Here is a 13,573-nt window from a genome sequence, read left to right on the forward strand (position 1 = left end):
TTATTCTTTATTTACATTCTAGTTTACCATTGATTCTTTATTTACATTCTAATTTACCATTTATTCTTTATTTACATTCTAAGTTACCATTTATTCTATATTTACATTATAGTTTACTGTTTATCCTTATTTATTTACATTCTAGTTTACTGTTTATCCTTTATTTACATTCTAGTTCACCGTTTATTCTTTATTTACATTCTAGTTTACCGTTGATTCTGTGCGTCTGCCTGCTCTCCAGAGCCCTAAGCACTCTGTGTATCCCATAGGTAACTGAAAGGGGGAAAGAGAGATGGGAGAGAGGAAAAGGAGAGAGAGAGAAGGGAGGGGGGAGAGGAGGAAGAGAGATGAGAGAAAGAAGAAAGAGGGAGAGGGGGGATAGATGAGAGAGAGCGAAAGAGATAGATGAGAGAGAGAGGGAGAGAAAGAAAGAGAGAGGGAAAGAGAAAGAGAGATGAGGGAGGGATGGCAGAGAGAAAGAGATAGATGAGAAGAGAGCATGAGGCAGTGATTGTGACTTCAAATTCAAGCTATAGATAGAAGTTAATTTCCTTCAGATGGAGAGGGAGAGAGAGAGAGATGAGAGAAAGGGAATGAGAGAGAGAAAAGGAGAGAGAGAGGAAGTGATTTTACTGATACGCTGTGGCCTCTCCTACCTACACACACACACACACACACACACACACACATACACACACACACACACACACACACACACACACACACACACACACACACACACACACACACACACACACACTCATAAAGGACAGCTGCTTCAAAGGAATACTGTGCAGCTCAATATTTGCTCAGTCATTTAGAGCACACAGACAGACAGACACACACACACACACACACACACACACACACCAAAATGCCAACTTACCTAACTGCCACCTAACTCACCTAACCAAGTTGAGATGAACTGACTGAACATGGTGTCTGATGTGTGAGTGTGTGTGTGTGTGTGTGTGAGTGTGTGTTTGGTGTGTGTGTGTGTGTGTGTGTGTGTGTGGTGTATTGACAGACAGCGGGGCCCGACTTCTGTTGTGTTGCTCTGCATGGATTTCAAAAGTGGGGCACAGAAGCAGCATGACTCATTTATACTGAGAAAAGAGAGAGAGAGGGATGAAGAGAGAGAGAAAAGAGAAAGAGGGATGAAGAGAGAGAAAAGAGAAATAGAGGAGGAAGAGAGAGAAAGGAGTGGATGGAGAAAATAATGGATAGAGAGAAAAGAAAGGATGGAGAGAAAAGAGAAAGAGAGGATGAAGAGAGAGAGAGAAAAGAGAAAGAGAGGATGAAGAGAGAGAAAAGAGAAAGAGAGGATGAAGGGAGAGAAAAGAGAAAGAGAGGATGGAGGGAGATTGAGATTTTGAATTGTACTTTATTGCGATGCACAACAGCACAGAACTTTAATTAATCAATGATTAACAAAATATTAAAAAGCACAACACACAAAAATAAATAAAAAAATAAAATAAAAATAAAAACATCTACAGATGTTCAAAGTGCAATTTGTTGTCAATGACTGTACACAACACTTGTTTACAACACAAGTCTACAAGAGTCGCGCCACGGTGTGTCAACATTTTCTATTAAACACTTTCACACATGCATGGTATAACTGCTTCCCAGTAACAACATTAAAATACAGTGATAACGGCTCCTTGGATGCAGAAAACAAATGCACTCTCCTCCAAATTGGGTGAGAGCACAAGCTCGGGAAAGAAATCACGCTCATCAGGGCACCGCGCCCCTGCGGAGAAGCCTTCTAGCAGCTTGATCTCACCTGCGGTGCAGGTATCACGCCGCTTCACTATAGGAGTAGCCTTCTAGCAGCTTGATCTCACCTGCGGTGCAGGTATCACGCCGCTTCACTATAGGAGTAGCCTTCTAGCAGCTTGATCTCACCTGCGGTGCAGGTATCACGCAACTTCACTTTAGGAGTAGCCTTCTAGCAGCTTGATCTCACCTGCGGTGCAGGTATCACGCCACTTCACTAGCCTTCTAGCAGCTTGATCTCACCTGCGGTGCAGGTATCACGCCACTTCACTATAGGAGTAGCCTTCTAGCAGCTTGATCTCACCTGCGGTGCAGGTATCACGCCGCTTCACTAGGAGTAGCCTTCTAGCAGCTTGATCTCACCTGCGGTGCAGGTATCACGCCACTTCAGTATAGGAGTAGCCTTCTAGCAGCTTGATCTCACCTGCGGTGCAGGTATCACGCCGCTTCTCTAGGAGTAGCCTTCTAGCAGCTTGATCTCACCTGCGGTGCAGGTACAGTATCACGCCGCTTCACTAGGAGAAGCCTTCTAGCAGCTTGATCTCACCTGCGGTGCAGGTATCACGCCGCTTCTCTAAGAGTTGTGACACCACCCGACAAGACCTCAACCCCAGGGAATTCAGCGGCCCCCTTCACGTTCCCAAAATCAGATCCCACCAAATCTACAACATTTTTCAAAATCACAGTCTTTGAGTTGAGAAGCAACTTCTCGAGCACAGGTAATCCATCTGAGGAAACGTCCAAAACGCGCACCCCCAATCTTGCAAATGCCAGTATAGGGAGGTTACTGACCCCTGCCTTTGCACACTGAACAGGGCCCAGATTCTGAAAAGACTTAAGGTGCTTTGTGCAACCGGCCACAGAACTTTAAATTTAAAGTCTTAAAACTTAAAAAAGGCCAGATTTTCATCCAAGGTCTTAAATTTCATTTAGCCAAGTCTAAAAACTATTTTACCATCGTTCATTTCCAGAAACACTGGCTGCAGAAAGTTATTAGTCTACAAAGTAGCAATAAAGTATCGAGTCGAAGCCTGAAACCAGACATGTCCACTCCATGAGATGCCATCAAGAAAAGGGACATGTCCATCCCCAAACCTTTGAAAGTTCTTAGGATTGAGCAGCTCACAAGACTCCATGCTACGTCCCTGGGCCCAGCCAAGAGTCTCTTTATGAACTGCAGTCTAAAAGCTGCAGTCCTGCTTTGCAGATGGATAACACCATGCCCGCCTTCGTCCTATGATAGACTTATCCCAAAAAACAATTCACCAAAACAGACTGCATTTTGTTCAAGAGATCTGGTGGAGGGTCCACACAGGCTAGACGATGCCACCAAGTTATCAATAATAAGTGTGCGCCCCCTATATGACATCTTGGGTAACAGCCACCTCCACCTCTCAAGCCGCCCTTTAACACTTTCAACTGCCCCTTCCCACCTCTCAAGCCGCCCTTTAACACTTTCAACTGCCCCTTCCCACCTCTCAAGCCGCCCTTTAACACTTTCAACTGCACCTTCCCAATTGTTCTGCATCACTTTTTCATTCCCCAGGAAGAGACCCCCAGATACTTAAAACCATCTCTTTTCCAAAACTGCCCATCTGGAAGTTTGGATGAAGGGAGAGAAAAGAGAAAGAGAGGAAGAAGAGAGAGAAGAGAGGATGGAGAGAGAAGAGAGGATGAGAGAAAAGAGGGGATGGAGAGAGAAATAAAGAGAGAGGAAGGAGAGAGAGAAAAGAGAAAGAGAGGATGGAGAGAAAAGAGAGGATGGAGAGAAAAGAGAGGATGGAGAGAAAAGAGAGGATGAAGAGAGAGAAAGGAGAAAGAGAGGATGAGAGAGAAAAGAGAGGATGAGAGAAAAGAGAGATAAGAGAAAGAGAGGATGAATAGAGAGAAATGAGAGGATGGAGAGAAAAGAGAGGATGAAGAGAGAGAAAGGAGAAAGAGAGGATGAGAGAGAAAAGAGAGGATGGAGAGAACAAAAAGAGAAAGAGAGGATGAGAGAGATAAGACAGGATGAGAGAAAAGAGGATGGAGAGAGAAAAAAGAGAGAGGATGGAGGGAGGGGGAGAGAGTGGATGGAGAGAGAGGATGGAGAGAAAAGAGAAGGAGAGGATGAGAGAGAGAAAAGAGGATGGAGGGAGGGGGAGAGAGTGGATGGAGAGAGAGGATGGAGAGAAAAGAGAAGGAGAGGATGAGAGAGAGAAAAGAGGATGGAGGGAGGGGGAGAGAGTGGATGGAGAGAGGGGGGGAGGATAAATTGTACTATATACACAGTGGAACACCAGAGAGAGGAAGAGTTTTTATGTATTCATTGTTATTTTATTCCTTATTTTCTTTATGGCCTTATGTGTTGTTGTGCATGTGTTACTGTCAACAATAGCTTTGGCAGCACTGATCCCATACAGTCATGCTTATAAAGCAACTTTGAATATGAGTAAGAGACAGAGAAGGAGAGAGAGAGGGAGAGAGAGAGGGGGGATGAAAATGTACTGTAGTGTAGTACACAGTGCACGGAACACAAGAGAGAAGGAGGGAGAGAGAGAGAAAGAGAGAGAAAGGGAGAGAGAGAGAGGGGGGATGAAAATGTACTGTAGTGTAGTACACAGTGCACGGAACACAAGAGAGAAGGAGGGAGAGAGAGAGAAAGAGAGAGAAAGGGAGAGAGAGGTAGAGTTCGATGGTAATTTTGTAACCACAGATGAATGAAGACTCAGTCAGGCCAATGGTAGGAAAAATCAGGAGCAGAGTTTTATTTACAATGATGTGAATCAAAGGAGAGACAGCATGACTTCACCTTAAGATCCACCAGCTGCTCTAACTAGACAAGGAAATAGTTTAAGTATCCTTTCAGGCTGACGGGAGGATGGCGTTGGTCATCCCATCTCACGTGGACCACACTGAATCAGACTCTGATTAGTGGCAAACTGGCAATCCGGAGCAGATAGCTACTGACGCAGCCATGCAGAACAGTGAAACACAAACCATAATATTCCCTCTTATCTCTAAACAAATATTCACACACAGATATAGGCAGGGATGGCTTGAAACAACAACAGTCATCTCTCATATAGGGAAGAACACAACAGAAACAGCAGGACATATACCACTTATGAATATAAAAAATCATTCCAAATCCAATTCCCAAGTTCCAATTCAAATTCCAAGTTCCAATTCCAATTCCCAAGTTCCTATTCCAATACTCTCAAGAGGTGGTGAGAACAGACAGAAGAGAGAGAAGGGGAAAACGAGGGAGAGGAGGAGGAGGCCTAATGATGCAATACTACGGACAGAAAAGAGGGAGAGAGAAGTTGAGAGGGAGAGAGAGGAGGAGGGGAGAGAGAGAAGGAGAGAGAGGAGAGGGACAGAGAGAGAAGGAGAGAGAGAGAAGGGGAGGAGGGGAGAGAGAGAAGGGGAGAGAGGAGAGGGACAGAGAGAGAAAGGGAGAGAGAGAAGGGGAGAGAGGAGAGGGACACAGAGAGAAGGAGAGAGAGGAGAGGGACAGAGAGAGAAAGGGAGAGAGAGAAAGGGAGAGAGAGAAGGGGAGAGAGGAGAGGGACAGAGAGAGAAAGGGAGAGAGAGAAGGGGAGAGTGAGGAAGAGGGTGAGGCCTAATGAGGCAATGACTACTACTACAGAGTGGGACAGAAGAGAGAGAGAAAGAGAGGGAGTGGGACAGAAGAGAGAGAGAAAGAGAGGGAGTGGGACAGAGACAGAGAGAGAAAAGGAAGAGGAGGAGGCTAATGAGGCTACATCTACTACACAGTGGGATAGAGAGAGACAGAGAGAGAGAGAGAGAGAGAGAGAGAGAGAGAGAGGTGGATGTGGCCAGGCTACACTAGATTTCATAAAACACAGCATATGTATTATTATGGATCATTACTCAACCCATGAAATCATGACACGCCTCATACAAAGCCAAACACTATACAAAAACATACATAGAAATCTCAATAGGCCTACATCATATAAGTACCGAATTATCATCAGAGAGAGAGAGAGAGAGAGAGAGAGAGAAAGGGAGAGAGAGAGAAATAGAAAGACAGAGAGAAAAAAGAGAAAGAGAGAGAGAGAGAGAGCACCTGATGAAGAACATAGATGATAGATGACAGCTGCATTTGACCCAGAGAGCGACCTCTCACTGATCCAGGCTCAACTGCAAACAGAGAGGTTAGTCAGCACACACACACACACACACACAGACACACACACACACACACACACACACTCTCTCTCTCTGCCTTCAGATAATGTGATAATGGTAGCACTGCACTCTGAAACCAAATATGTAATGGCCCAATCACTCTTTCCCTAATTCATTTAGCCTGAAAGAAGCTTTAGAGGCGGGCAGACTGACTTCCGAACTAATAGCAACAGACAACAACTGGACATGTTTATGAAGCATTAGTCTTGTGCTTAAGTATCAGGCCTAGCCTATTTTTCTTGTTCAGAAGCCTACGCATATCTGGCATGATAAAACAGGCATGGGTTCATTCTGAGGTCGACGTTGGCTAGGCCTAGGCTACGTGTTGTGTTTTGATTCCGGAGTTTAAATATTAACCGGGGCGATTGAGCTTCAAGCCGCCGCCGGATGTGGGTCAATGAGAGCGCCCAGTGTTTGAGCGAGAGAGAGCAAGAGAGCGAGGGAGAGACGCTACTCGCGCCAGGGTATCGGCCGATTAGGGAGGGGCTGGTTTTATGCAAAAAGACAGGCTTTATTGAAATGACATCACTGGCGCTCGCAGCGAATCCCGACTGCACGCCTTGATTGGACGGCACTGCTCAGAGAGGCACGAGATTTTTTTTTGTCGTTTTCTGGATAATGCCCGTGTCTTTGGATATATCACCCCCCACCTCCCAACGGCGCCCCGCCCGCTTTCAATAGCATTTGGAACCAGTCTCTCAGACCGCAGTTATTTGAACGGGTTCATGTGAACTTTTTGGATTCGAGCGTCGGAGAAAAAGACGAGAGCAGAGTGTTTTCGTTGGTGGACTCCTACAGCTTGACTACATCGCTGGCAGGTTGAGCGAAGCCGCAAGACACTACAATAAGGTAACGTTAACGCAAAGAAATTGCTGCGATATAGCACATGCGGATAGCAATGTTCGGCGTGCAAAGCATTGTTTTCCTTCGCTCAGCTTTAAGACTCCTTGCCTGTGCTGTGCGCGTCTTTGGTGTTTTAAAACGGGACTTTTTGTTCCTGCAAGCTAAGGTAGGTTCTGGTCATTGTATGCCTGACACCGGATTATGTGCAATTGTTTGTCTCAGCTGAAACCGTGTTGTTTTCTGAGGACGCGATCCCGCATTTCAAGTGCCTCTGAAACGCTAGCTTACTAGCGCCTGTTGGCCAGCTATCGCTGCCCAGCGAGGCGGCAGATTGCACCGAGAGGTGTCGATTTGTCACCTCGGCTTTAGCTTAATTGGAGATCGTGAAACGGTTCGATGGCTTCCAGCCGTGGCCCAGGCGTTCATCGTAAGCATGCGTGCACTAAGGTTGTAGCCTGTTTGTGGGCTAGGCGCTAGCTGTTGCAGGCTGTAGCCTGCATTGTTCTAAATACAAGCGTCCCTCAATTAATCATTAATTCTCGCCCGTCGGCTTCCAAACGACGCTGTGGCACAGTTGAAATTTACACAACTGTAAATTCCTTAAATGCAACATTCTCGTGCGTCGACCTTTTAGTAAGCGTACGCATACCCTCAGCATTTCAAACTATGAACCTATACACATTGTAAAGAAGCACCTGACGTCAGCCGAACTAACTGACTTATCCAAACTAACTTGTCAAATAAATAAGTTATTTGTGAGGCACGTTTTTATGTTTGTTTATTTTCCAGTTGCCTCGCCACACGTTGTTTGCCGTCTCGGTACTTTCAGCTAGGCCTAACTTAATGCTAGAATATTCTCCAAAAAGTTTAATTTATGTTCAGGCCTATAGCCAAATTGCCTACTACTACAATTTTTTTTTTCAGCACAAGTGCAAAGTTCCTCGGTTGTTTATCATCGGTGTTAAAAGTATGGTGCACCTGCTGCCGTTGCCGTCTGTGCTGCGGTGTCCCTCTACAGGCCAAGGCGCGCGCTGTAGTCTAGTATGCCTTTCTCTGGCTCATTATCAGTCTATCTCTCTCTCTCTCTCTCCCTGACCTCACCGCATCCGCCCAGCACCTACAAGTCTGCAGATAGTCAGATTAAACCGGCCTCGATACTCATCTCTCACTGTGTTTGACTGTGTGTGTGTGTGTGTGTGTGTGTGTGTTTGACTGTGTGTGTGTGTGTGTGTGTGTTTGTGTGTTTGTGTACATGTTGCTTGCTTACAGTACATCGAGTTAGTTTCGTAATCCGCATTCTGGCTGATACGAACTGCAAGGGTTCATGGAGGGGGCATCTGGTTCAGTCCCTCGGGGCACCATAGATACCACCCTCCCTGCACCCCCCCCCCCCGGTGATGCCCCCCAGCCCCACCCCCACCCCATGCCCTCTGTGGGGTTCCTCAATCCTGTGGATTATGTACAGGGTAACCGTAGTAACAGACCTGTACTGAATCCCCATTTAGAATATTGTTTTAGAATGCTTTTCCCCCCTCTAGATGGAATGGAACACGCACAGAGTGGCGTGTAAACCTGTTTTGCAGGTTTGAATAATGAATAATACAATAATGAAAGACTCTGCTGTTTTTAACTGACATTTGGCCCTCACCAAGACATTATAAAGAGGCTGATGAGTTCAACAACTACAGACCCCTGGCTGTAGCGCAGACGCTAGGCCATCAGAACCCTGCTACTGCAGCCAAAGGTGACACTAACGGTGCCGTCCACATGGTCCACTTGGTGGGATAAACTCCGTCTGTACTCAGTCACATACCCCCATTTTCTGCTGTGTCGGACAGATAGAGCTCACTTCTGTTTGGACCCAATGGCCGTGATGGGAAATCAATAGTTTACAGTGGGGTGAGGGAGGCCAGTTAAGTCCATTGATTGGATCATTGACCAGCAGGAAACTCAAGATTGGAGTTTGAGTTAAACTCTAGATGGTTGCGCTGATGGGTACTCTTCCTCGTTAGTCGTGGTGTGGTTACGCTCTCCTGACCTCTCTCGTTAGTCGTGGTGTGGTTACGCTCTCCTGACCTCTCTCGTTAGTCGTGGTGTAGTTACCCTGATCTCTCTCGTTAGTCGTGGTGTGGTTACGCTCTCCTGACCTCTCTCGTTAGTCGTGGTGTAGTTACCCTGATCTCTCTCGTTAGTCGTGGTGTGGTTACGCTCTCCTGATCTCTCTCGTTAGTCGTGGTGTGGTTACGCTCTCCTGACCTCTCTCGTTAGTCGTGGTGTGGTTACGCTCTCCTGACCTCTCTCGTTAGTCGTGGTGTGGTTACGCTCTCCTGACCTCTCGTTAGTCGTGGTGTGGCTAGACTCTCCTGACTTGTCCCCTCTCTCGTTAGTCGTGGTATTAACGGTGTTAATCTGCTGTGTGTATGGGCCAGTTTTGTGAGTGCTTGGTTTTGATGCGTGTCAATGCTCATATGCAGGCGTTCTCTCTCAAGCTCGCTGTTGCTCTTGCTCTTTCTCTCTCTCTCTCTCTCTCTCTCTCTCTCTCTCTCTCTCTCTCTCTCTCTCTCTCTCTCTCTCTCTCTCTCTCTCTCTCTCTCTCTCTCTCTCTCTCTCTCTCTCTCTCTCTCTCTCTCTCTCTCTCTCTCACTCACCAGGTAGAGAGAGAGAATCATTCATGCAAAAGGGCATGTGACTCCACTCTCCGATACAAGCTGTATGTGAACAAGCACCATCAGTGTGTGTGTGTGTGACCAAGCATTGTGTGTGTGTGTGTGTGAGAAGACCCAGCATTGTGCGTGTCCACTCAGTGGGTATGAGGGAGGGGCACAGGTTGAACAGGTACTCCATCCACTCTGCACCTGTGCGACCCCACCTAACGTGTGTGTGTCACTGTATCAGATTACTCACCTGATACTGCAGTGAGGTCAGAGTTGGCACAGTGTTTGATCACTGTGTGTGTGTGTGTGTTCATTGATGGTGAAATGATGCTCCACACAACACCAAAGCTTCATCATCTCAATATCACATACCGCCACGATAATCATGCTGTGTTAGTTCATCTTGCCATCTGGACACACAGACACAGACACACTTATAATGACCACTACACTCATTTACACACTGAAATAACAAATGTCAAATAATTTGTCAGGCTAGGTGACTAATGGAACATAGACCTGTCTACAAGTGTGTTCACCTCTCTGGTAAACTGATAAAGGCTAAACTAAGATATGTGTTAGGCTTGGTGACTCATGTCTAGTATATTGGTGTGTTAGCCTGTCTGGGAACACGTCGTTCGCTGAAAAATAAACCAGCTAAATAAGTCCACCAGTGTGCGGTGATCCTTCACTTTTCTGAATTTCATTGACGACTGCACATCACCAGCACCTAGGAAATCAGAAGGCTGTGCATAGGGACTTGTATCCTTTTTAATACCAACTAGATGTTTTATCTAAATATAAGATTCTAACACTTAGGTGGGGATTACATTAGCCAGAAGCAAGCTTTATCCTTTTTAGAATAGCATAGCGTTTGTCTCTGAGGGGATGGTGTGTTTGGCCCATGGACATTATGGACAAGTAGAATAGCATAGTGTTTGTCTCTGAGGGGATGGTGTGTTTGGGCCCCATCGGTCTGACACACAGGTATCAGTGATATCGGTGGGATAGTGTGTTTGGGCCCCATCGGTCTGACACACAGGTATCAGTGATATCGGTGGGATGGTGTGTTTGGGCCCCATCGGTCTGACACACAGGTATCAGTGATATCGTGGTTGTTGATGCTGATGAGGAACAGGACGGTGATGCTGCTGCAGGCTGCAGGGGAGTGAACTTGCAAGAGTGAGATCCTCAGACAGAGATTGATCCGTCTAATCTGTCTGATAGACAAGTGTAAGAGATCAGGAAGATCTCACTCCCTCTCGTTCTCTCTCTCACACTCTCTCTCGCGCTCTCTCGTTCTCTCTCTCACTCTCACTCTCACTCTCTCTAGCAGGGAAATCCGATGCTGTCCAACCAGTCAGTCCCCCTGAGACACACAATGGTCTTTGTTTGGTCTTCGTAATCCACATTCGTCTCTCCCACTGTGAGAACTGAATGCGTTTTATTAGTTGGTTCAGGATGGCCAGGTTGTTTGTAGAATATGAAGGGGTGTGCTGAATTTTGATTGGTACACTGCAAAAAATGAATTCTAACCAAGTGTTATTGATATTATATAGTGTTGCACGGTGTATCGATACTAAAAAGGTATCGCGATGCCTTCACGCAAAAAACGCTACGATTTCAGACGTTTTTAGAATCGATACTTTATTAAAATAATAACGTTCTGTGTCTGTGTGAACTGCTGTTCTCACTGCTCCTTTCACGCATCTAGGCAAGTGGGCGTGTCAAGCAGGCAGCTCTGAGTGAGTGAGTGCGCAGCCAACGTCATAGTTCTTTGCCGACAGTTCTAGGCCTTGTGGATAAAACAAAAGGTGCAGTGAAATCTGCAACTATTTCGGATACATCGCGAATTAAGGCAAGCCATCAGGTACACAAAGTCATTTAAAAGCAGTAGGCTACGCATGGAACTTGGCAAAACACCTCGCAGACATATCCCAAAATTTTTAAAGAGTTCAAAGAACGACAGGTTAACGAATATGCTATAGAAAACACGACTACATGGTTAGTGCCAAGTTCTTCTCTTATGTTTTAGTCTAGCCTAAGTGAAACGAGTATGGTTCTCTGGGATAAAGCGAACCTTCCTTCATCAATGAATTTTGACGAGATAACGAGCTGTAATCATAGGGTACTAACGTGATGAAAGCGCAATGTCCACGCCAGAATAACATTACCATAACTTGTAAACGATCTATTTCATGTTCGGTCAGTAGCCTACTACTGGTAATATTTGTCATGGCATGTAGACTGCAATTTGTTCAATAATTATTGCCCAGGTGTAGGATAGGCTACCCGAAATGCGCTAATTAAAGCCCACAGCATAATACCACCAAAGCGTGTTGAGTCCTAATTATAATAGCGGCGTATTGTTACAGTACGTGCTAGCAAATCATGTTATCAAAGAAATAGACGTAATGTAGTAATGCACACAGATATATTGCAACAGGTAATGGTGTAGGCCTATCTGACGAAGACCTGAGTGGTTGGAACATCGTACTTGTACACTGGGCGCAAAGAAGACTATCCTCACATTTTCCTCTTTGCAACTGTCAAAGAAATCCCATGAACACGGGAAGGCCTAGGGTAGCCTATACTGTACATCAGATGGCCTAAAGATTAGGCCCCTCTGCATAGCATTCAGTGATTTGCATGCAGTAATTTGAACACTGACCTTGATCTAGCCTAGTTTGGCTATTTAAAGCTACTTTATTGCCAAAACACAACACAATGTAAATTAACTATAACAAACAATAAAGGACTTAATCACAGAAAGTAGGCCTACTATTTTACTGACTATAAAAAAATAATCATTATGTAGGAAGTTTAGAAGTTTAGAACCCAGAATTGACCTACACACTACAAAAGTGCACCAAATTCAACACAAATGACTCAATACACTTGGAGGAGGTATGAGTCCTTTCTTCTCCAGATATCTTAGGATTTCGCTGTAGTATCGTTTTAGTATCGAGCATCGTGATATTTATGGCAGGTATCGTATCGAAGTCATAATTTTGGTATCGTGACAACACTAATATTATATTAAGATTAAAAAATCTATTTGGTATTGTTTTTAGGATGAAGACTTACATAGCGCCCTCTCAAATCATTTTCACTTAATTTAAGAAGACTAACTTACTTTAAGGAGTCTTATCAAGACAAATTTGCACTGGCAGACAAATTTGCTTGTAATCAAGATGAGATGTCTTAAAATAAGTCAATTTTTTTAAAATTAAGTCAAATGATTTCACAAGAAAGCGCTAGGTAAGTCTCTTTATACTGAAAACAATACCAACTAGTTTTTTTTATCTTGATATAAGATTAATAACACTTGGTTAGATTTTGTTAGATAAGCAGTTTTTGTAGTGTATGGTTTTGTTTGATGTTTGCGTGGCAGTAGCACTTGATAGCCAATGGTTGTATTCTGTAGTGTTTATCTAATGTTGTTTTAATAAAGGTGTACCAGTCTTTAGATTTCTGTAGTGTTTATCTAATGTTGTTTTAATAAAGGTGTACCAGTCTTTAGATTTCTGTGCTCTGTGCCCTCCTGTGAAGAGTGGCCACATCGGTACACACACACACCAGGAAACATGCACACATTCATGCACCATCGGTACACACACACACCAGGAAACATGCACACATTCATGCACCATCGGTACACACACACACCAGGAAACATGCACACATTCATGCACCATCGGTACACACACACCAGGAAACATGCACACATTCATGCACCATCGGTACACACACACCAGGAAACATGCACACATTCATGCACCATCGGTACACACACACACCAGGAAACATGCACACATTCATGCACCATCGGTACACACACACACCAGGAAACACACACATGCATCCGTGCACACACACACCAGGAAACATGCACACATTCATGCACCATCGGTACACACACACACCAGGAAACACACACATGCATCCGTGCACACACACACACCAGGAAACATGCACACATTCATGCACCATCGGTACACACACACACCAGGAAACACACACATGCATCCGTGCACACACACACCAGGAAACATGCACACATTCATGCACCATCGGTACACACACACACCAGGAAA

At 45.1% G+C, this 13,573-nt stretch overlaps 1 protein-coding gene across 1 annotated transcript in view; it reads left to right on the top strand.

Moving 5' to 3' along the window:
- The first annotated feature begins 6,533 nt into the window (after positions 1 to 6,533).
- The window catches only part of LOC143116679 (uncharacterized), a 30,951-nt gene continuing 23,911 nt past the window's right edge, over positions 6,534 to 13,573 (top strand). Inside the window, exon 1 of the mRNA XM_076277953.1 lies at positions 6,534 to 6,828. The gene's annotated coding sequence lies outside the window, so the exon portion shown is untranslated. The remainder of the gene's footprint in view (positions 6,829 to 13,573) is intronic.

This window comes from Alosa pseudoharengus, unplaced genomic scaffold, assembly GCF_046254945.1.
Source record: "Alosa pseudoharengus isolate Yale_2024_CS ecotype anadromous, Long Island Sound unplaced genomic scaffold, YU_APseudo_1.1 YU_APseudo_1.1_scf_1, whole genome shotgun sequence".
Classification (NCBI taxonomy): Eukaryota; Metazoa; Chordata; class Actinopteri; order Clupeiformes; family Clupeidae; genus Alosa; species Alosa pseudoharengus.